The 23261-nt window shown below is 42.9% G+C and overlaps 1 protein-coding gene across 1 annotated transcript in view; it reads left to right on the forward strand.

The window, feature by feature from the left end:
• Nucleotides 1-23261, forward strand: part of cadm3 (cell adhesion molecule 3) — a 436972-nt gene that overhangs the window by 235695 nt on the left and 178016 nt on the right. The window lies entirely within an intron of this gene.

The following is a 23261-nucleotide window of genomic DNA, read 5'->3' on the forward strand; positions in this document are numbered from 1 at the left end:
TTCAGAGTTACATTCAAAGGGCACTCTGTACACTTGTTTCATTCGTATCCTGTTGCGATGGAGGATACGGTCTATGGTGGAAAGGCTCACACTGTCGATTCCCTTGAAGTCTGTGTGGTTTTCAATAATTTGTTGCTGTATTTCCCGTAGTGTAATGGCATTGTTTTGACGGACAATGTCTACTACAATGGCCTCCTGCTGGGGTGTGAACATGGGTGTCCTCCCACCCCCGTATGGCAGTCTTGCAATTCTGCAAAAAGAGAATGTGCAAAATATATGTAATGTAATGTTCTGAAATATATATATACATACAGTATACAGTAGTACTGTAAACTTTCAATGATAAAACAGTACAGTAAAGTAGACTGTACCTGTTCTCATGTCTGAATCTCCGGATTATGGTGGACACAGAGAATCAACTGATGTTTGGCTGGACTCTTTGGCCTGCCTCCCTCAAGGTCATGCCATGCACCAGTACATGGTCTATGATGATAACCAGAATTTCACCAGAAATTGCCACTCTTCATCTTCCTCTCCCTCCTCTTCCTCTGCCTCCTTCTTGTCCTCCGCCTCTACCTCCTCTTGCGCGCACTCGTCCTCTGTGTCATACATGTCAACCTATACGGAATGTCCGTATTTTATACGGATTTGATTCAATAAACGTAGTATACAGGCATACAAATAAAGTTATATGGATTCTTTAAAAAAACTTCAATATTTATTTAGTGCTATAATCAATTCCCACGATGATAAAAGATCGCATAACATTTACAAATGTACTGTACACCACAGAAAGCACAGACAGCCAGTAAAGAGTCTTATGAAATCGCGCGTTATCTTGTGGTAGCGAGACTTCGTTCCACTTTTGATCATGCGCACACCGCATTGCGAGAATCCCGGCAACCGTGAAGCAACATTTTGTTTGAAAAGCGTATTTCCACCTGAGCGACTTTCAGTAGTGACTGAAAAGATTCTGAATGGGCACTCCGGCAAAGAAATTCAAAACACAATACAGCGGTAGGTTTCCCCCTGAATGGAAGGACCTTTTCAATGGCATAATCCAACTGGCAGCCTCCAAAAACGAAGAACACGCACACTGTGTGTGTGTGACATCAAAGTTGCAGCATTGGGAGTGTATGATGTGAAAGAACATTTCAAATCGAAACTACATCAGCGGAATGCAAGTCAAAGGCAAAATCAGCCACTGATGACAGTATTTGCGCGCTCAAAAACTGATATGCCAACAACTGGAAAAGACAGAAAACACAAGGTAGTGGACGTTTTAGTTCAAGTTAGGCAGTGCTCTGTTTACCCCACAGTAATGCTGAGTATCTCTCAAGTCAGGAAGATACACACAGAGAGCAGAAAGAACCTGAATGCAGACACACTGACCTGGCCTACTGCAGTGTAAGATCAACACAGACACTTGCTGTGACATGCAGCCTAGTGAGGTATTGGTGCAGAGTGCTAAAAAAGCTGTCATGGAGTACAATTCAGAACATTAGAGTGACACTTTGTGTTTTTGTCAAACATTGGAGCTTTGTATTCATTCTGAAGGTTTATTGTTATTAATATTGAATAAAAAGTAACTAGGATATATCATTGTTAATTATCATTCAAATTTTAGGTAAATTATTTTAATTTGCATCTTATAAGGATTTTATAAGGGAAATAAGGATTTTGGAGGTTGGTTATACAGGTTTGATTGACCAAAGGTTGACATGTATGCTGTGTCTCTGATCCATTGTTGTCATGAGCTTGCAGGACCAACCTGCTTGCACTCTGAATTGGCTTATATTGGTTGTCATGTTGTCATGACATGATGAGAAACAAGTGTGATCAATTTTGAATCGTTGTGTTCAATGGATGACACGTGTTTCATTTGTGTTCATATTTTGCCACTTGTTGTTACCGTTATGCATCACAAGTGCATCACAGTGACAACTGTGTTTTATTGCATGAGAATGTGTTTAGAGTTTTGCAAAAGGAAGGACTGAGATCTGCAAATAGTGTTTTACTAGGTGAAAATAGTTTATGGTTTTGTCAAAATCATGCTCAATTCAGTGAATGAGTTTAGACAACTGAGCAATTGATTCACACAACATGAATTAGTGTTTTAGCAATTCAGAAAAACTGTAACAGACATTGCAAAGCAGCTTTACAGAAAAATGTAGATTTTAAATATGTGACTTAATAAATTTATCCCTGATGAGCAAACATGTGGTGACGGTGGCAAGGAAAAACTCCCTGAGATGACATGAGGAAGAAACCTTGAGAGGAACCAGACTCAAAAGGGAATCTGTCTTCATTTGGGTGGTAACAGATGATGTTCGTCCTTCGCTGGTGAAGAGGGCCATGATTTTGGGTATCACTGGCCGGTATGGGTGCAAAGATGGCTGAAGAGACCGAGCCTCGCTTTGAAATGTCTGTTACAGTGGGGACCGGGAAATGAGGCTGAGAGTGAGCCAGTCTGACAGCCGGAGCTGGATCTGCTTTTTTTGCTGCTGGCCTTTGCATTCTCGCTCCTCTGTGCACCTTGTTTCATAGGCAAAGATGCCCAAGCGTACTAAGGAGCACCAACTGCTGCAGATTTGTGCCTCTTCCTCCCAGGTGTTAGTGTTTATGTTGCAGGCTTTCAGAGTGTCTTTGAATAATTTTTTCTGGCCTCCATGGGAGCATTTTCCTGTGGTCAACTCACCATACAACAGTCTTTTTGGTAGGCGAGTGTAGTCCATGTGGCAGACATGACCGGCCCATCTCAGTTGGGAGCGCATGACAATTGCATGAATGCTCTCCAGGTTTGTGATTTTGAGCACCTCAGTGTCTGGCACTTTGTCCTGCCATTTGATCTTCAGCAGTTTCCTGAGGCACCTCATGTGGAAAGCATTGAGCTGCTTGGTGTGACGGCTGCACACTGTCCATGTCTCATAAGCATATAGAAGGGACAGGAGGACCACCACCCAGTAGACTTTTATTTTGGTCTCCAAGCTAACTCCTTTCCTGTCCCAGACCCTGTCCTGAAGTCTGCTGAAGGCCACAGTGGCCCTGGCTATCCTGTAAGACACTTCGCTGTCAATGTTGCAGGATCACGACAGTGTGCTGCCGAGGTAGAGAGACTTGTCCACTGCTGAGAGTTTTTGGCCACTGACCACTGATGGCTCTATGTAAGGGGTAGATGGAGCCGGTTGGTACATCACCTCAGTCTTCTTGGTGTTGATTGTCAGGCCGAAGTCATTGCTTGCTTTGGAGAACTTCTCTGCATTTCAGACTGAGTGTCAGCATTCAGTGCACAGTCATCAGCGAATAAGAAGTAATGGACAATTTCCTCCTGCACTTTGGTCTTTGCCTTCAGCCTCTTGAGGTTGAACAGGTTGCCATCAGTTCTAAACCCGAAACTGATGCCAATGTCACCATCTCAGAATGCATCAGACAGCATGGCTGAGAACATCATGCTAAAGAGGGTGGGGGCCAACCCACACTCTTGTTTCATGCCGTTTGAGACTGGAAATGGTTTGGAGAACTCTCCATTGTCCTGCACGCTGGCCTGCATTCCCTTGTGGAATTGTTTGACCAGTGAGATGAACTTGGCCAGGCAGCCAAACTTTGCCATAATCTTCCACAGTCCTTCATGAGAGACAGTGTCAAATGCTTTGGTAAAGTCCATGAAGGTGGTGTAAAGGCTGACATTCTGCTTCTGACACTTCTCTTAGAACTGGCATGCTGCGAAGATCATGTCCACGGTGCTGCAACCCTGCCTAAATCCACACTGGCTTTTGGGGAGTAGACCTCGCTCAAGGTGAGCATTTAGGTGGTTCAGGAGGATTCTTGCCAGGATTTTTCCCACAGGAGACAGTAAAGAGATCCCACGGTGGTTGTCACATGCTTGCCAATTGCCTTTCTTCTTGTAGAGGTGGACAATGGAGGCATCTTTGAATTCTTGCAGCAGCTGCTCTTGGTTCCACATGGATTAGAAGAGAGGTGGCATGGTGGTGTAGTGGTTTTAACTGTCGCCTCACAGCAAGAAGGTTCTGGGTTTGAACCTCATGGCCGACAGGGGCCTTTCTGTGTGGAGTTTGCTTGTTCTCTGTGTGGGTTTCCTCTGGGTGCTCTGGTTTCCCCCACAGTTCAAAGACATGCAGATTCGCACAATGGGGCCACTGTAATTGGTGCAAGCTGTAGTGGTTTCCCAGCCATAATGTATGTACATATATAGATCTTGCTATGGCAAAGCTAATAAAATAAATCAAATCAAATCAGAGTAGTTAGCTTTGTGATCAGCTGTGGGCTGCCAGCAGCATATATTTCTGCTGGAATTGAATCTGTGCCAGGTGCTTTTCCATTTGAAGGGCGTTTCACAACTTTCAGTGCTTCTTCTTCAGTGGGAAGCTCATCAAGTGAGTGGTCAGTTGGCACCTGCGGTAGTCTTGCGATTGCTTCCTCATTGATGACAGAAGGGCTATTTAGTACACTCTCAAAGTGCTCTGCCTAGCGCTCCAGTGTTTTTTCCTTGTCTGAGATCAAGGTTTTACCATCAGCACTGAGGAGGGGGGATGAGCCTGATGGAATGGGGCCATAGACGGCCTTCAGTGCACTGTAGAAGTTCTTCATGTTGTTACGGTTAGCATATGACTGTAATTTGTGTGCTTTCTTGCTGAGCCATTTGCCCTTCATATAACGGAGCTCTAGCTGCACTGTTCTCTTGATGTTGCTGTAAGCAGCTTTCTTGGATGCGGATGTGGGGTCGTTGCTGTAGGCCCTATGGATGCTGTGTTTTTCATCCAGCAGCGCTTGGATTTGGTCATTGTTCGCATCAAACCAGTCCTGATGCTTACGTGTTGTTGGGCCAACAGTCTTTGAGGCAGTGGCATACATAGTATCCCTGAGAGCTGCCCAGTCTGACTCAGTGTCTTGCAAGTCAAAGTTGAGGGACTCAGTTCTTCAGTGAAAGCCTGTTGGACTTGTTCATTCTTAAGCCTGGTGATGTCCAGTTGCTTGGGGACCTTTTTCCCTTGTGGTCTTCTTGGGGGTTGAATCTTCATGTTTAGCTTTGTGATCACAAGGTGATGGTCTGTCCAGCACTCTGCCCTACACATAGCTTTCGTGACTCTGACATCCTGCCTGTCCCTTTGCCTGATAATGACATAGTCCAGCAGATGCCACTGCTTAGAATGTGGGTGCATCCATGACGTTGCGGGTGGGAAGGCGGAAGACTGTGTTTGTGATTAGAAGCTTATGGGTGGAGCAGGTTTCTAGGAGTAGGAGCCCATTGGTGGTACAGTTGCCTATGCCATTATTCCCAATCACTCCCTTCCATGATGTACGGTCCGTTCCTACACGGGCATTAAAGTCACCAAGAACAATGAGCTTATCCATGCTTGGAATGGCAGAGATTATTGCAGAGGTATCCTCATAGAACCTTTCCTTGACTTCATCAGGGTTGGTCATGGTGGGGGCATAGGCACTTATGAACGTAGCATAGCACTTATTTGGGAGGGGCAGACAGAACGTCATCAGATGATCGTTTATGCCCTTGGGGGGGGGGTGGCGCTGCAAGCTTGCTGACCGGTCTGGACTTGATGGCAAACCCGACTCCTGCCTTGCGATGCTCTTCTTGTTTGCATCTGCCCTAGAAGAATGTGTAGCCAGCGTGTGATTCTTGTAATTATCCTCCTTCAGCCAGACGAGTCTCACAGAGGGCAGCAATCTTCACTGTCTATCTGGCCAATTCTCTGGCAACAAGTGCAGTCTTCTTCTCTGGTCTGTCTGTCCCGGTATGGTCCAAAAGTGTGCGCACATTCCATGTGCCTACGGTGAGCAGTGTCACCTTTGTTGGTTTTCTTGTCTTCTTACCACTGGTATGGGATCCCCGCCAGCCATGGTAAGCTGGCCAGGGTGTGGGTGAAGCAGGCAATGTTTAGGACACCTTTTTTAGCCCCTTCCCCAGGCTATGGGGGGAAGCAGTGCAGTCCTAAATAAGGCTGTTCCGTCGCTCAGGTGGCTGCAGAATTCCATTGCTGCTTTGTCGGTGGAAAGCGACCCTAATGGCCTGAGCTGCCTACATGTAGAGAAATGACTATGACTGCCAGTGTATCCATACCTGTCACTTCACCATGCCACTATCACCGCAGGACTTGGGAGATGGATGATGGTGATGAGTGAAGGAGGATGAAGTCATGACTGGTGCAAGAATTTGTTTAAAGTGAGGGGCAGTTGTGCCATGTCATCGGCCTCACTCTATCGTCCCTGTCTGCCTGGGTCTAGTGGCAAGACAGGGTAAAAACGGCTGGAGACAGACCAGGATGCGCTGGGTGACCACATCACCTTCTGTGCCTTGACGTGCTCTGGGCATCCCATGGTGGCTAGCTGGTAAACGCCTTTCAGACCATTGAACTAATATCTGGTTTCCTGTGCACAGTATGCCAAGTCCAGGCTTCACATGCTAGAGTAGGCAAGCCCTAACTGACCGAGGGTTTCAGACCTATCGGTTACCCTCACCTGGTTTTGCCGGCCTGTCGAAACTGTTTGCCGGGATGTGGCCGCTGTCACATGCTAACATCTTCTTGGAGCTACAGGTGAGAGCTGGGTGGCAGTGGGAACCAAAGGCAGACAAGCCGTCCTGAAAGGATGTGACATGCCCACCTGGCCATACATACTATCCCTTCTGACGCACCCCATACGTCCCGGTGGTAACAGATAACGTGATTATAAATAACTCACTTCTAAAAGTGTATCCTATACAGTCAAAAAGTGCAATTGTGTAACCTGTATATTGATTATAGTTTTAACATGAAGTCTATTTTTTTTGAAGTTATCAACTGTTTGTGGACGGTGACTTGAGTGCAAAACTGTTCCTGGCAACTGCAGTCCTAAAGTTATAATGGCAATTGTAGTCTCAATTTTATATTATCACAACTTCAGATAAAGAAGTTTAAATTAACTTACATAGCAGACTCTATATTTGTCTACTATTGCTTCTTGTGGAAAGTGTGCGTGCACGCATGTGTGTATGTTCACTGCTTCAGATGGATTAAATGCAGAGGATGAATTTCACTGTGCTTAAGTGTGCATGTGACAAATAAAGGCTTCTTTTTCCAAGTTGTAGAAACAGCTGAACAGAATGCACATACAAGCAATAACAGGTACAGTCACTAAAAGTCCACAAAAGTAAGTTGACACATGCTAGTATCAAGGGTAACATTAAACACATAGGCCAACAGTTGTACAGACTTTATCAATCACTTTTCTCCATGTGTATTGTTGTTGTTTGTATATTTAATTATATAATTTTTTTCTACTTTTATGGCTTTATTATTGTTCAGCCATTTCAGGAAATTTCTTGTTACTTTCATGTTTTAGTTTAATTTTAGCATTTTTACATATTTGTTTTGAGATTAATTTTAATTGTAAAAGTATTATGCAAATAAAGTTAATGTGAAAAAAATTTACTTGACAGTCAAAATGAAATTAATTCAATAAAAAAAAAAAAAACATGTACACTAGTTTGTCACAGCACTTTGGTAGCTGCTCCCAGGATGGCCAAAAATAGAGTGCTATAAATATTAAACTATTAAATCAAGCATCAGGGACAGTGAGCTGGCCCACATGACTTTCAGTTGTTTTCTGTTTTAGTCAGAGAAGGCACATAACATTACTGCAGTATTCATTTTGCAAAGATAATTAAAAGGTATAATTTAAGTATAATCTTGCTTAAGGAAAAAAATGAGTCTTGATGCAAAACCAGCTGAAAACCACTGGAGTAAACTTGTACCAAATTAAACATTGACTCTATTCAAGTTTCAGACCCTATATTACCTTTTTCAGTAAGCTGCATGCACTTCTTTCCAAGTTTTGTTTATAAAGTTTATCAGACAAACAGTTGTATCATTAAAACATCAGATATAATTGAATTTTGCAGTAAATTTTATGTGATAAAATTATATATCATGTATGTGTTGTGATACAGTATATATACGTATATAGACTTGTATGTGTGTAAATTTATGACGAATTAATGTATATCAGATTGACCCACTTTTTTTCAGATGAATGCTGAAACACCACTTCTGAGAAACAGCCCGACAATGGCAGTAATATTGACAGCTTGATGAAAATACTACAAGTTTACCCATTCATCCATCACACCAACTATATACACACCCATATGGTAGAACCATGACCTCCGAGTATATTTAAAAAAAGAAAAGAAAAAAAAAATCAGACTTCCCCTCATGGATTGAAAAGAGCATTACACATCTTAAAAAGAATATCCAGAATAACATCTTTGTGTTGGTTCAATAACAAATCCACAATTATGGCAATAGGAGTAATCAGTTTCTTGGGTTCTTAAAGCACAAATCCAGAATTAATTTAAATGAAAATAAATTAGAGCTTACTCAGTCAGTATCATCTCTAACATTTACTCTTCAAATAAACTCAAATAAATTAAATTTTATTTGCATAGTGCTTTTAACAATGGACTCTGTCACAAAGCAGCTTTACAATAAAATAAAATTCCATATATATCTCATCTCATCTCATCTCATCTCATTATCTCTAGCCGCTTTATCCTTCTACAGGGTCGCAGGCAAGCTGGAGCCTATCCCAGCTGACTACGGGCGAAAGGCGGGGTACACCCTGGACAAGTCGCCAGGTCATCACAGGGCTGACACATAGACACAGACAACCATTCACACTCACATTCATACCTACGGTCAATTTAGAGTCACCAGTTAACCTAACCTGCATGTCTTTGGACTGTGGGGGAAACCGGAGCACCCGGAGGAAACCCACGCGGACACGGGGAGAACATGCAAACTCCACACAGAAAGGCCCTCGCCGGCCCCGGGGCTCGAACCCAGGACCTTCTTGCTGTGAGGCGACAGCGCTAACCACTACACCACCGTGCCGCCCTCCATATATATATATATATATATATATATATATATATATATATATATATTTTTTTTTAATTTATAAAATTATCCCTATTGAAAAAGCCAGAGGCAAGGAAAACTCCTCTGAGACGATATGAGGAAAAACCTTGAGAGGACCCAGACTCAAAAGGGAACCCATCCTCATTCAGGTGACAGTGAATATTAAGATTGTAAATTATTTCCTTTCTATAACTGTATACTATATAGTCAAAAAGTGCAATTGTGTAACCAGGAACTTGTAAGATTATGAGCAACTTATTAATATGAGTGTAATATGTCCCTGATCTGGGTGGAGTACAGAAGCACGGCAGGCAGGAGCTGATGTTCACACACACTTTATTGTTACTCTTTTCGTTGCTTTTCAGCGTCATTCACTCACTCACTCGCTGCTCACACACACACGTGTTCTGGTCAGGAGAGCTCCCTTCTCTTCACACTCTCCCTCCTTTTCTAACCTCCACCGTCACTGCAACAAACACCCCCAACCACACACACACACAAAACATTAATTGATAACAGGTGCATTGACTTTGCCACTTACCTTCCCTGGCCCCGCCCTCCATTCGCAAACTGATGCTAGGCCATGCCCCCACTGCCACAATGAGCTTTAGCATCACTTCTGAATTAATTATAGTTTTACAACCCCAATTCCAAAAAATGTTGGGCTGCTGTGTAAACTGTAAATAAAAACAGAATGTGATAATTTGCAAATCATGGAAACCCTATATTTCATTGAAAACAGACCAAAGACAACATGTCAAATGTTGAAACTGAGAAATTTTGTTGTTTTATGAAAAATATATATGCTCATTTTGAATTTGATGTCAGCAACACATTTCAAAAAAGTTGGGACAGGGGCATGAGTACCCACTGTGTTGCATCACCTCAACGTTTAACAACACTCTGTAAACATTTGGGAAATGAGGAGACCAATTGCTGTAGTTTTAAAAGAGAAATCTTGTTCCCATTGGTGCCTGATATACAATTTCAGTTGCTCAACAGTTCGGGGTCTCCTTTGCCGTATTTTGTGCTTCATAATGCGCCAAATGTTTTAAACTGAAGACAGGTCTGGACTGCAGGCAGGACAGTTTAGCACACGGACTCTTTTACTATGGAGCCATGCAGTTTTCATTAGTGCAGAAAGCGGTTTGGCATTGTGTTGCTGAAAGAAGGAAGGCCTTCCCTGAAAAAGATTTTGTCTGGATGGCAGCATATTGCTCTGAAATATTATATATATAATTGAGCATTAACTATGCCTTCCCAGATGTACAAGCTACCCATGGCATGTGCACAAATGCACTCTCATACCATCACAGATGCTGGCTTTTGAACTGTGCACAAATAATAAGTCAGATGGTCCCTCTCCTCTTTAGCCTGGAGGGTGTGATTTCTAAAAAGAATTTCTACTTTTGATTTGTCAAGCCTCGGGACAATTTTTCACTTCGCCTGTAAAAGAGCTTGGGCCCAGAGAAGGTGGCAGTGTTTCTGGTTATTGTTTATATAACCGGAACTTTTTTTATTTTATTTTCTCTCCTTTTTTTATTTTTCTTTTTTCTGTGTTTGTGTAGTTTGATGTTTGTTTGAGTGTTTTTTCCGCCAGTTGTGGTGTAGCTCCGGACTCAGTTTTGGGCATTGGTTCCCTCCAGGCCTTGGTTCGCCGTGGGTGATGCCTGTGCTCCCAGCTATGAACTGCAGTGAGCTCGTTGCTCATTTTAACTTCGTGGTTGTCCAGCGCTCTGTGCTTTAGTGCTTGGTGGGATGTTCCGAGTGATGTTGCTCGGTGGTGTCGTGGCGGCTGTGCAGGCGGTTTGGGACATACCAGCGCTCTGCGTGGCGGTGCTTCTGTGCTCGCTTTGTGGATCCATGGCATGGTGTTCCAAGCGATGGCGTTACGGCAGCTGTGCTGGAGGTGTGGGACTTGCTTTCGTGCGCCTTTTGGTGGGACTGTGGCTGCTACACCACTGGAATGACATCTTGACCTCTATTTGGTGGACTTTTTTTCTCTCTTTTTTCTGCCTATAATTGTAAAGCGACCTTGGGTTTTGAGAAAGGCGCTATATAAATTGAACCTATTATTATTATTATTATTATTATTATTATTATTATTATATGGTTTTAACTTGCATTTGTGGATGTATCAATGAACTGTTTTCACAGACGATGGTTTTCTGAAGTGTTCTTAAGCCCATACAGTGATTTCCACTACAGACACATGTCTGCTTTTAATGCAGTGTCATCTGAGGGCCTGAAGATCACAGGTATCCAATGTCAGTTTTCAGCATTGTCTCTTGCATAGAGCGATTTCTCCAGATTCACTGAATCTTTTAATAATATTATGTACCATAGATGACGTGATCCCCAAATTCTTTGCAATTTTACATTGAGGAACGTTATTCTTGAATTGTTGCACTGTTTGCCTATGTAGTCTTTCACAGAGGGGTGAACCCCTCCCCATCTTTACTTCTGAAAGACTCAGCCTCTCTGGGATGCTCTTTTTATACCCAATCATGTTACTGGCCTGTTGCCAGTTGATCAAATTGTTGTTGTTGTTGTTGTTGTTTTAGCATTACACAGCTTTTTCAGTCTTTTGTTGTCCCAACTTTTCTGAAACATGTTGCTGACATCAAATTCAAAATGAGCATATATTTTTCATAAAACAACAAAATTTCTCAGTTTCAACATTTGACATGTTGTCTTTGTTCTGTTTTCAATGAAATATAGGGTTTCCATGATTTGCAAATTATCACATTCTGTTTTTATTTACAGTTTACACAGCATCCCAATTTTTTTGGAATTGGGGTTGTAACATTAATTCTGTTATGTTGAAGCTATCAACTGGTCAGTGATGGAGACTTCAGTGCAAAATTCTTCATGACAATTTCAGTTCTAAGTCATCTTTATAGTTTCTGAACATCATCCTCATGGTGATCTTTAGGCATTTCATATGGGACCATCCTTAGCAGCAGCAAGTGGTTTTCAGATGATGAGAACTCCAAGGCCAGTAGGGTATCAGGATGGATCGAGCAGGTCTGGAGAGCAGAAGGGGACAGGAATACTGGTATCTCAAGAGTAGCATGGACAGTTTGACAGAGGCCCTGTGCACACCTGGTATTAGCATGTGTACTGGGTGATCAGGATAGTTCTAAGTACTTATGTTCACACTTGTAATTTTTAAGAGCAGAAAATACATTTGTACGCTAAATATTCAACTGGATAAAAAAATAAAGAATATCATTAAAACGTCTCTGTAAAAAGTGCATTGTTAATTATGTTAAACATTGATTCTGTCTTCTGTGTCTGTTTCGTACGTGCAGCTCTGAGACCAAGAACACAAAAATGAATGAGTGCGTGACTCGGGGGAGGAATGCAGTGCAGTAGACACGTTTTTTTTTTTTCATGGTAACCATCAGCGCACTTTCATCAAGCTGTTAAATTTACATTTTCGAAGCAGCGCAGTTGTAGCCTGCCTTGTTTGTGATTTTAAAAATAAATTATTTGATAAGCCAAAGCAATAGAGTGGAAAGTTTCAACTTATGTTTGCCTTGGATAACTTTGCCTAAAACATGGTGGTGTATACTGATTTTTTTTCCCAGATTTTTTTTTTTTTTTTTTGTGCAGGTGTAACGGATGCCAGATTGTTAATGTATCTTAGTTACATAGGCTACATGGTTAGGGTATCTTTTGTCCTCATTGCTTGGGCCAGATCAAACTATTAAACAAGCTTAAATTATTCTTACTCTTGCCACATGCATGATTTTTTATTCAAAACTGATGATATTCAGTTCAAACACCATTAAAATTTATTTCAGGAATAGATCTCTTGTGTGATGTGTAATTCACTCCTCTCATTTAAACATGTCGAAAATCTTTCAGCACGTGCATCACGGACCTCAGTGATTTTAAAATGCTGGCTACGGCCCTGGCTATAAATGAGATTCATTGAGACCTGTGCGAGACATCATAGAACGGAAGTAAAACGTACAGCGGAAATCAAAGTGACCAACATCTGCCAACGTTGTCAAAAGACGCACACGCCCTCTTTCAAATGCTGATGTAATCAAGCCAGAAGTTTGTTTTGTTTTGATAGCAATCAGGAAAGTTTGAAAAAAGTAGGCAGTAATCGTCATTTAAACTCGTTTTTGTGCAATATTTCGTTTGGAAAACAGTTTTCAAAATGACAGCACTGACACCTGGCTGACACTTCATGTTTCGAAGTCTCACACAAGTCTCGATACCATCTCATGTTGAAAAACTCACATTCTCCATACAAAATACATCGTGGATCTGGGTGATATATTCAAGTAATATTGGCTGGCATTGAGTGGTATATCAGATATATTCCATTCAGCTAGCATGATATTGAATGAGTCAAAGATGAGTTCAGTATCATGCTAGCTGAATGGAATATATCTGATCTACCACAAAAAAAGCCATCATCATTATTATTATTATTATAATCACACTTTACTTTCCAGTTTTTCAGTGTCTATTGGTATGTTTTTCTCTTGTAAACAGAGGGGAACCATCAGGGCCTTCTAGGCCTTCAGAGAAGGCCCAAACATATAAGCATTTCAAACGTTATCTTTAATTTCTTTCATTCTTGAACTGATTTCATTCTTTCATCATTTCATTATAATTATTCTCTTTTAATTCAAAATTGGCCTCATTTTCTATCAAATTTGCTTCAGAAATGAAAGGGTTACTGTGATGAAAACATTAAAATAGAGCTATCCAATTAGATTTTTTGTTGTTGTTGTTGTCTCAAGGCAGAGAATAGTTTTGAGCTGGCTCACTCATTGGTTAGGACTTCATTTCTGGGACAGGAGGCCATGGCAGTGTATATTTATGTAGGAAGTGACAGATGAATTAACCAATCACATTATGACTTATAGTGGGAGGGACCAAAAATTTATCGCCCTAGGTCTTCTCGAAGGCCAATGCTAGCTTAACTGTGAGTCAGCACCATCAACGCAGCAGTGAAGTAACCTTCCAGCCAGTGTAGCGTCCATCAGTAGTGTTAGCGAATGCTAATAAAGCAGTCATACCAGTGCTATCGAGAGCAAGTAGCACAGGCAAACAACCAAGAAACTAATATAAAAATCTCCTTCTCACCCCCAGCGGGGGGGTGGTATCCATGTCATCCTCAAGCTCGGGTCCTCTACCAGAGGCCTGGGAGTTTGAGGGTTCTGCGCAGTATCTTCAATGTTCCTAGGACTGTGCTCTTCTGGGCTGAGGCTTCAGATGTTGTTCCTGGGATTTGCTGGAGCCACTCTCCCAGTTTGGGGGTTACTGCCCCAAGTGCCCCCACTACCATGGGGACCACGCAACCCTTGACCTTCCACATCTGTTCCAGCTGCTCTTTCAACCCTTGATACTTCTCAAGTTTCTCATGTTCCTTCTTCCTGATGTTGGCGTCAGCTGGGATCGCCACGTCTATCACCACCACCCTCTTCTGCTCTTTGTCCACCACCACTATGTCTGGTTGGTTAGCCAGGATCTGTTTGTCAGTCTGGAAGCTGAAGTCCCACAGAACCTTGGCCCTGTTGTTCTCAGCCACCTTCTGTGGTATGGCCCATTGGGACTTGGGTCCTTCTATTCCATACTGGTTGCAGATGTTCCTGTATACTATCCCAGCCACTTGGTTGTGCCTCTCCATGTACGCTGATCCAGCTAGCATCTTACATCCTGCTACTATGTGCTGGACTGTTTCAGGGGCTTCTTTGCACAGTCTGCGTCTTGGGTCTGATCTACTCTGGTAGATCCTGGCCTCTATGGCTCTTGTACTTATGGCCTGTTCTTGTGCTGCCATGATTAGTGCCTCTGTGCTGTCTGTCAGTCCTGCATTATCCAACCACTGGTAGGATTTCTTGATATCAGCCACTTCCTCTATCTGACGGTGGTACATGCCATGTAGGGGTTTGTCCCTCCAGGTTGTCTGTTCCTCCTCCTCCTCTGTGCTCTCATCAGGGTTCTGCTGCCTGAGACATTCACTTAGCAGTTCATCTCTGATGTATTCTCGGATTTTCGATGTTTCATCCTGGACCGTGGTCTTGACGCTCACTAGCCCTCGGTCTCCCTCTTTCCGCTTAGTGTATAGTCTCTGGGTGCTGGACTTGGGGTGGAACCCTCCATGCATGGTGAGGAGCTTTCTAGTCTTGATATCTGTGGCTTCTATCTCCTCCTTTGGCCAGTTTATGATACCAGCGGGGTATCTGACGACTGGTACTGCATACATGTTGATGGCTTGGACCTTGTTCTTACCATTCAGCTGACTTTTCAGGACCTGCCTTACTCTCTGGAGGTATTTGGCTGTGGTTGACTTCCTTGTGGCCTCTTCATGGTTTCCATTAGCCTGTGGGATGCCAAGGTACTTGTAGCTGTCTTGGATATCACCTATGTTGCCCTCTGGTAGGTCAATCCCCTCAGTCCGGATCATCTTGCCTCTCTTTGAGACCATCCGGCCACACTTGTCCAATCCGAATGACATCCCTATGTCATCGCTGTAGATCCGGGTGGTGTGGATCAGCGAGTCTATTTATCGCTCGTTCCTGGCATACAGCTTGATGTCATCCATGTAGAGCAGGTGGCTGATTGTTGCCCCACTACGGAATCGGTACCCATAGCCGCTCTTCGTGATGATCCGACTGAGGGGGTTCAGGCCTATGCAGAACAGCAGTGGTGATAGCGCATCTCCTTGGTATATGCCGCACTTGATGTTGACTTGGGCAATGGGTTTTGAGTTGGCCTCTAGGGTTGTCTTCCACATTTCCATTGAGTTCTGGATGAAGGTCCTTAGGTTCCTGTTGATCTTATACAGTTCCAGACATTCCAGTATCCATGTGTGTGGCATTGAGTCGTAGGCTGTTCTATCGACCAGTAGCTGGTGCTTGGCTCCTCTGGTGTTACTGCCAATCCCTTTCTGTGCCTCGCTCATGTATTGAGCCACATGCTTACTCATTTTTGCCGCAATGATGCCTGACAGGGCCTTCCATGTTGTGCAGAGACAGGTAATTGGCCGGTAGTTGGATGGGATGGGTCCCTTCTGGGGGTCCTTCATGATTAGGACTGTCCTGCCTTATGTCCTGTTAGCCATTCTGGGTGGGTCTCATCCCTCAGCAGCTGGTTCATCTGTGCTGCTAGGCGTTCATGGAGTGCAGTTAGCTTCTTCATATCGGGGCCTGGTGCTGTCCAGCTCTTCATCTTTGACACTCTTTCTTGGACGTCTGCCATTGAGATGGTTACTGGTTCTTGTTCTGGGAGGTTGCTGTGGTCAGCTCTTAGGTCCACTAACCATTGGGCATCGGTGTTGTGTGATGCCTTTCTTTCCCATGTGTCTTTCCAGTATTTTTCCACCTCAGCTCTTGGCGGGTCTGACCGGTTGTTGTTCCCCTGCCACTGAGAGTACACCTTGGCTGGTTCAGTGGAGAACAGCTTGTTTATTCTCCTGGCCTCTCCCTCCTTGGTGTATCTCTTCAACCGGGTGGCCAGAGCTGTTAGTCGCTGTTTGGCAGTTTCGAGTGCCTCTGGTATGGAGAGTGTACTTCCTGGGTGCCCCTTTATTCACCATGTTCCCTTTCTGTAGTTCAGCTAGCTGGCTAACTTCTCTCCGTGCTGCTTTTATCTTGGCCTCTAATCGTCTCTTCCATGGTGGATACTGTTTGTTATGTCCTGAGCCCACCTTGTGTCCAAGCATCTCCATGATTACTGTTGCTGTACTGTGTATCAGCTTGTTGGTCTCAGTGATGGTTCTTGTGGAGATTGTCTTCAGAGCAGCATTCACATCTACTAGTAGATCTTCTGAAGGTACTTGGCAACTCAGCTTCGGTATTTGTCGGGGGCTCCAGGTTTCCAGTTGGGTCACGATCTTCCTTCTCAGGTCAGCAGCTCTTTGTGGGTAATAGGTCAACCTTTTGGTCAAAATAGCATATTTTCCACTATAACTCAAAAATGGTTGCCAATAGACAGATGTTTACGATTATGAGCATATAGGAACTCCCATATGGCCTTTCATTTGGCACTATGATCTTTGACCTTGAGTGACGAAAGGTCAAACTCAAGGTCACAGATTTTCAGAGGGCTGTAACTTGAAAACGGTTGATGATAGACAGATATTTACCATTATCAACTTATAGGAAGTGCCATATGGACTGTCATTTGGCACCATGACCTTGGACCTTGAATTACTTCGAAATGTCAAGCAGAAGGTCATGGATTTTCATGGGACTATAACCTGACAGCTGATGATTCAGAAATATTACCATTATCAACATATAGGTATAAAATAAGTGCTGCTGGGTGAGGTTTGTTTTGGGTGAGGTCTCAGAATTCCAGTTTCTGGGGGTCCACATTCAGGACGACCTGACCTGGAGTGCCTTCTTGATGACAGTTGTGGCGTTGACACTCCAGGTCAGGTCGTCCTGAATGTGGACCCCCAGAAACTGGAATTCTGAGACCCACACAGAATTCCGGTTTCTGGAAACCGGAATTCTGGAACACACAGGTCCCACTAATGAACGGGGCAGAGTGTCCATTTTCTTCTTTTTGAAGTCTATGATCAGTTTCTTAGTCTTGGTGGTGTTTAAGATCAGGTTGTTATCTGTACACCACTCTGCCAACTGCTCCACCTCATCCTAGTATGCGGACTCATCTCTCCTGGAGATGAGCCCCACCACAGTGGTATCATCAGCAAACTTGATGATGCTGTTGCTGGAGTGGGCAGGGATGCAGTCGTAGATATAGAGGTTGTAGAGTAGGGGGCTCAGCACACAGTCCTGAGGGGAGCCAGTGCTGATGCTGAGGAGATGTGGGGGCTTACTCTCACTCTCTGGGAGTGATCAGTGAGAACGTCCTTAATCCCATGACATAGTGTGAGATATTCTCAGGTTTGTGACTTTGGTCACCAGTCTGTTCGGGAGGATGGTGTTAAAGGTGGAGCTGAAGTCCACAAAGAGCAGCTGCACATAGCTCCCCTTTTGCTCCAAGTGGGACAAAGCAAGGTGGAGAGGTGTGGCTACTGCATCCTCTGTGAACCTGGATGAAAGATGTGAAATGATGTGGGTCTGGACCAATTTCTCAAAGCACTTCATGATGATAGGCGTATGTAAGTGCTACTGGCCGGTAATTGTTAAAGCTGCTAATGGTGTTCTTCTTTGGTAGGGGGATGATTATGGAGGACTTCAAGCAAAATGGGACAGCAGCCTGAGACAGGAACAGATTAAAGATCTTGGTGAAGACCCCAGCCAGCTGATCTGTGCAGACCCGCAGCACCTGTCCTGAGATGCCGTCAGGTCCTGCAGCTTTCCTCGGGTTCACCACGCTCAGTGTATGCCTCACCTCATGCTCCTCCACCATGAGGGTGTGTCTGCTGTGGGCTTATGGGTGTAGTGTGGCTGCCTCTGGTGACTCCACCTCAAAGAGGGCAAAGAAGTGGTTCAACTCCTTTGCCAGTGAGGAGTCACCGTCAGCCGTGAAGTTGCTGGTTCTGTAGTTGGTGATATGCTGGACCCCCTGCCACACCTGCCTGGAGTTGTTGCTCTGGAAGCAGTCCTCTATCCTCCTCCTGTAAGCAGCTTTGGCCTCTCTGATGCCTGTCTTCAGATTGGCTCTGGTAGCACTGTATAGTGCTCTGTCACCAGACCCGAAGGTGATGTTCCTCTCCTTGAGCAGGCTCTGCACTTCTTTTGTCATCCAGGGCTTTTTGTTGGAATAAGCCTGGATACACTTATCTACAGTGACAGTGTCTGTGCAGAACTTGATGTATCCCAGGACAGCTGTTGTTTACTGCTCTAAGTCTTGATGCCCAAAAACATCCTAGTTTGTTGACTCAAAGCAGTCCTGCAGCTGTTGAGAGGCACCTTCAGGCCACGTTTTAACAGTTCTGGCTGTGGTCAGAGCACTTTTCCTGAGGGGGGTATATGCTGGAATCAAGAGCAGGGACATGTGGTCTGATTGGCCCAGGTGTGCTAGTGGCTTTGCCCTGAAGCCCATCTTGATGTTGGAGTAGACCTTGTCCAATGTATTTGCTCCCCGAATAGCACATTTGATGTGCTGATGGAATTTAGGGAGCACTGTCTTTAAGTCAGCATGATTGAAGTCCCCTGCGGTGATGTGAACAGCCTCAGGATACATACTCTGCTGACTGCTAATGGTCTCATGTGAAAGTCCAAGGGCCAAGCTAGCATGAGCAGCCAGTGGAATACACACAGAAGTTACCATGACAACAGTGAACTCCCGAGAAAAATATATGGGCCTGCATTTAACAGTCACATACTCCAGGTCCGGAGAGCAGTGACTGCTAACAGTCTTTGTGTTGGTACACTGCTTCCACAGTATTTAAGAGGATTTTTTTTCATACCGACATATTTATGAAATAATACTATAACAAAATTATATTAGTTGAAAATAAATTATGAAATAAGGATGGTTTTGGTAGTTATCTTTTTTGGACCCTACGTTACTATATTTGTAAGATATCTCGACAGTAAACTTAGAACAGAATTCACTGATTGGCTAAACTATTTATTTTCAGAAGAGATTGCTACAAAGAATGATTGTTTTTTAAACTGAGAACTCTCCCAACCCAGGCTTACAAAAATGGCATAGGAATATGTAATGTAAAAGTAATGTAAATGTACAGTGGTGCTTGAAAGTTTGTGAACCCTTTCTATATTTCTGCATAAATATGACTTAAAACATCATCAGATTTTCACACAAGTCCTAAAAGTAGATAAAGAGAACCCAGTTAAACAAATGAGACAAAAATATTATACGTGGTCATTTATTTATTCAGGAAAATGATCCAATATTACATATCTGTGAGTGGCAAAAGTATGTGAACCTCTAGGATTAGCAGTTAATTTGAAGGTGAAATTAGAGTCAGTTGTTTTCAATCAATGGGATGACAATCAGGTGTGAGTGGGCACCTTGTTTTATTGAAAGAACAAGGATCTATCAAAGTCTGATCTTCACAACATATGTTTGTGGAACTGTATCATGGCACGAACAAAGGAGATTTCTGAGGACCTCAGAAAAAGCGTTGTTGATGCTCATCAGGCTGGTAATGGTTAGAAAATCATCTCTAAAGAGTTTGGACTCCACCAATCTGCAGTCAGACAGATTGTGTATAAATGGAGGAAATCCAAGACCATTGTTACCCTCCCCAGGAGTGGTCGACCAACAAAAATCACTCCAAAAGCAAGGCGTGTAATAGTCGGTGAGGTCACAAAGGACCCCAGGGTAACTTCTAAGCAACTGAAGGCCTCTCTCACACCAGCTAATGTTGATGTTCATGAGTCCGCTGTTAAGGTTTTACTCGGATTCGAACCTGGTTCGCTGGTGTGATAATCCAGCAAACCCCCACTAGGCCACCAGGGGGATGACTCAAATGCAGAGGCGTGAGGCGGAAGTAGAAAAGTATCAAAAGGTTTATTTACAATATATACAGTCCAATGAAAATAAACCAAAACGCTCAGAAGATGGAGGGAAAAATAAGAAATATCCAAAGTACAAAACAAAAGCCAAAAAACCAGAAAAGAAAAGGCAAAAATACCAACGCTCAGAAGATCCAAAAAACAGTAAATACTAGGTAAAAAAAAGTCCAAAAAGCAAAGCAAAGTGCAAAACCAAAAAGACAAGGAACACGGTACAGAAGAAACTGGAGCTAAACATAACAGCACAAAGACTCCATGACAAGAGGAATGAACTCGGGGTATAAATACACAAACTAATTAAGGACAGGGCGGGGCAGGAAACAGGCAATAAGACAAAAACAAAACACAGAACACAGTGGTGACCTCTAGAGGCCAAAACAAACATGACCAGAAAAGGAAATAACAGCAGCCTCTAGAGGCCAAAACAGTTCCAGTCCTAACATCCGCATTCAGGAGAACACCGAACAGCAATGGTGTGCATGGCAGGGTTGCAAGGAGAAAGCCACTACTCTCCAAAAAGAACATTGCTGCTCGTCTGCAGTTTGCTAAAGAGCACGTGGACAAGCCAGAAGGCTATTGGAAAAATGTTTTGTGGATGGATGAGACCAAAATAGAACTTTTTGGTTTTAATGAGAAGCGTTATGTTTGGAGAAAAGAAAACACTGCATTCCAGCATAAGAACCTTATCCCATCTGTGAAACAGGGTGGTGGTAGTATCATGGTTTGGGCCTGTTTTGCTGCATCTGGGTCAGGATGGCTTGCCATCATTGATGGAACAATGAATTCTGAATTATACCAGCGAATTCTAAAGGAAAATGTCAGGACATCTGTCCATGAACTGAATCTCAAGAGAAGGTGGGTCATGCAGCAAGACAACGACCCTGAGCACACAAGTCGTTCTACCAAAGAATGGTTAAAGAAGAATAAAGTTAATGTTTTGGAATGGCCAAGTCAAAGTCCTGACCTTAATCCAATGGAAATGTTGTGGAAGGACCTGAAGCGAGCAGTTCATGTGAGGAAACCCACCAATATCCCAGAGTTGAAGCTGTTCTGTACGGAGGAATGGGCTAAAATTCCTCCAAGCCAATGTGCAGGACTGATCAACAGTTACCGGAAATGTTGAGTTGCAGTTACTGTATTGCTGCACAAGGGGGTCACACCAGATACTGAAAGCAAAGGTTCACATACTTTTGCCACTCACAGATATGTAATATTGGATCATTTTCCTCAATCAGTAAATGACCAAGTATAATATTTTTGTCTCATTTGTTTAACTGGGTTCTCTTTATCTACTTTTAGTACTTGTGTGAAAATCTGATGATGTTTTAGGTCATATTTATGCAGAAATATAGAAAATTCTAAAGGGTTCACAAACTTTCAAGCACCACTGTGTGGAAATGAATAATAGCATGATGACAAACTGTGTGGGTCATGTATTAAAAAATAGTATCATGTTTAAATTTGTGGTTTTTGGCTTGTGGTGGCTGAGTAGTCTGTATCTGTGTTTGAGGAATATATATGTGTGTGTGTGTGTGTGCGCGCGCGCGTGTGTGTGAGAGAGAGAGAGATTTGTTTTGTGATTTATGAAGCAATCTCATGTCTCCCTCTGTAATGGATCTCTCATTTCTTTAAGTGTCTTACTGGCAGGATTTCTCCCAACTGATGTCTCTTTCACTTTCGCCATCTATCTCCTTCTCTTTTCCTTATATGTTTATGTTCATATTTTTTATGTTATAGTACCAGTCAAAAGTTTGGAAACACCTTCAAGTTCTATGTTTTTATTTTTTAATTTTTTTCCCTACATTGTAAATTAATACTGAAGTCATCCAGACTATGCAGCAACACGTAAGGAATCATTTAGTAAACTTTAAAATGTTAATCAAACCAAAATATGTTTTAGATTTTAGATTCTTCAAAGTAGGCACCTTTTGCTTTGATTACAGCTTTGCACACTCTTGACATTCTCTCAATCAGCTTCATGAGGTAATCACTCGAAATCGTTTTCCAACAGTCTTGAAGGAGTTCCCAGAGGTGTTGAGCACTCATTGGTTGCTTTGCCTTCACTCTGCGGTTCAACTCATTCCAAACCTTTTCGGACTGACTGACCTTCATTTCTTAAAGTAATGATGGACTGCACTCTAAAAAATAATGGGGCCAGTACCGGTTCTTCAGGGCGATGCCATAGAAGAACCTTTTTCAGGGCTTCAAAGAACCGTTCATGCAACAGTTCTTTAAAGAACCATTTAAACCATTTGTTTGAGCAGTGAAGACAGATTTGTGTAAACATAGCCTATGTGCATTGACCAGCAAATGGTAAGAGAATGCCAGGCTCTGAAGAACCATTTCCAATGTGAAGAACCTTTCGCATAATGTAATGGTTCATCACAGAGTTTTGACTCTCCATGGAACCATCCAGAGATTTGAAGAACCACTGAAGCACCTTTATTTTTTAGAGTGTGTCGTTTTTCTTTACTTAGTTGAGTAGTTCTTGGCATAATATGGATTAGAACAGTACTCAAATAGGGACATTCACTATATACCAACTCTACCTCTTCACAACACAACTGATGGTCTCAAACACATTAAGAGGTCAAGAAATTCAAGAAATTAACTCTTGACAATGCACAGCTGTAAACTGAAAGCCGTTCCAGGTGACAACCTCGTAAAGCTGACTGAGAAAATGCCAAGATATGCAAAGCTGTTATCTAAGCAAAAGGTGCCTACTTTGAAGAATCTAAAATATAAAACATATTCTGGTTTGATTAACACTTTTTTGTTTACCAAATAATTCCATATATATTTCTTCATAATGTTGATGACTTTAGTATTAATCTACAATTCAGAAAAATTTAAAATAATGAAAAACCACTGAATTAGAGGCGTTTCCAAACTTTTGACT

This window comes from Neoarius graeffei, chromosome 23 (assembly GCF_027579695.1).
Source record: "Neoarius graeffei isolate fNeoGra1 chromosome 23, fNeoGra1.pri, whole genome shotgun sequence".
Lineage (NCBI taxonomy): Eukaryota > Metazoa > Chordata > Actinopteri > Siluriformes > Ariidae > Neoarius > Neoarius graeffei.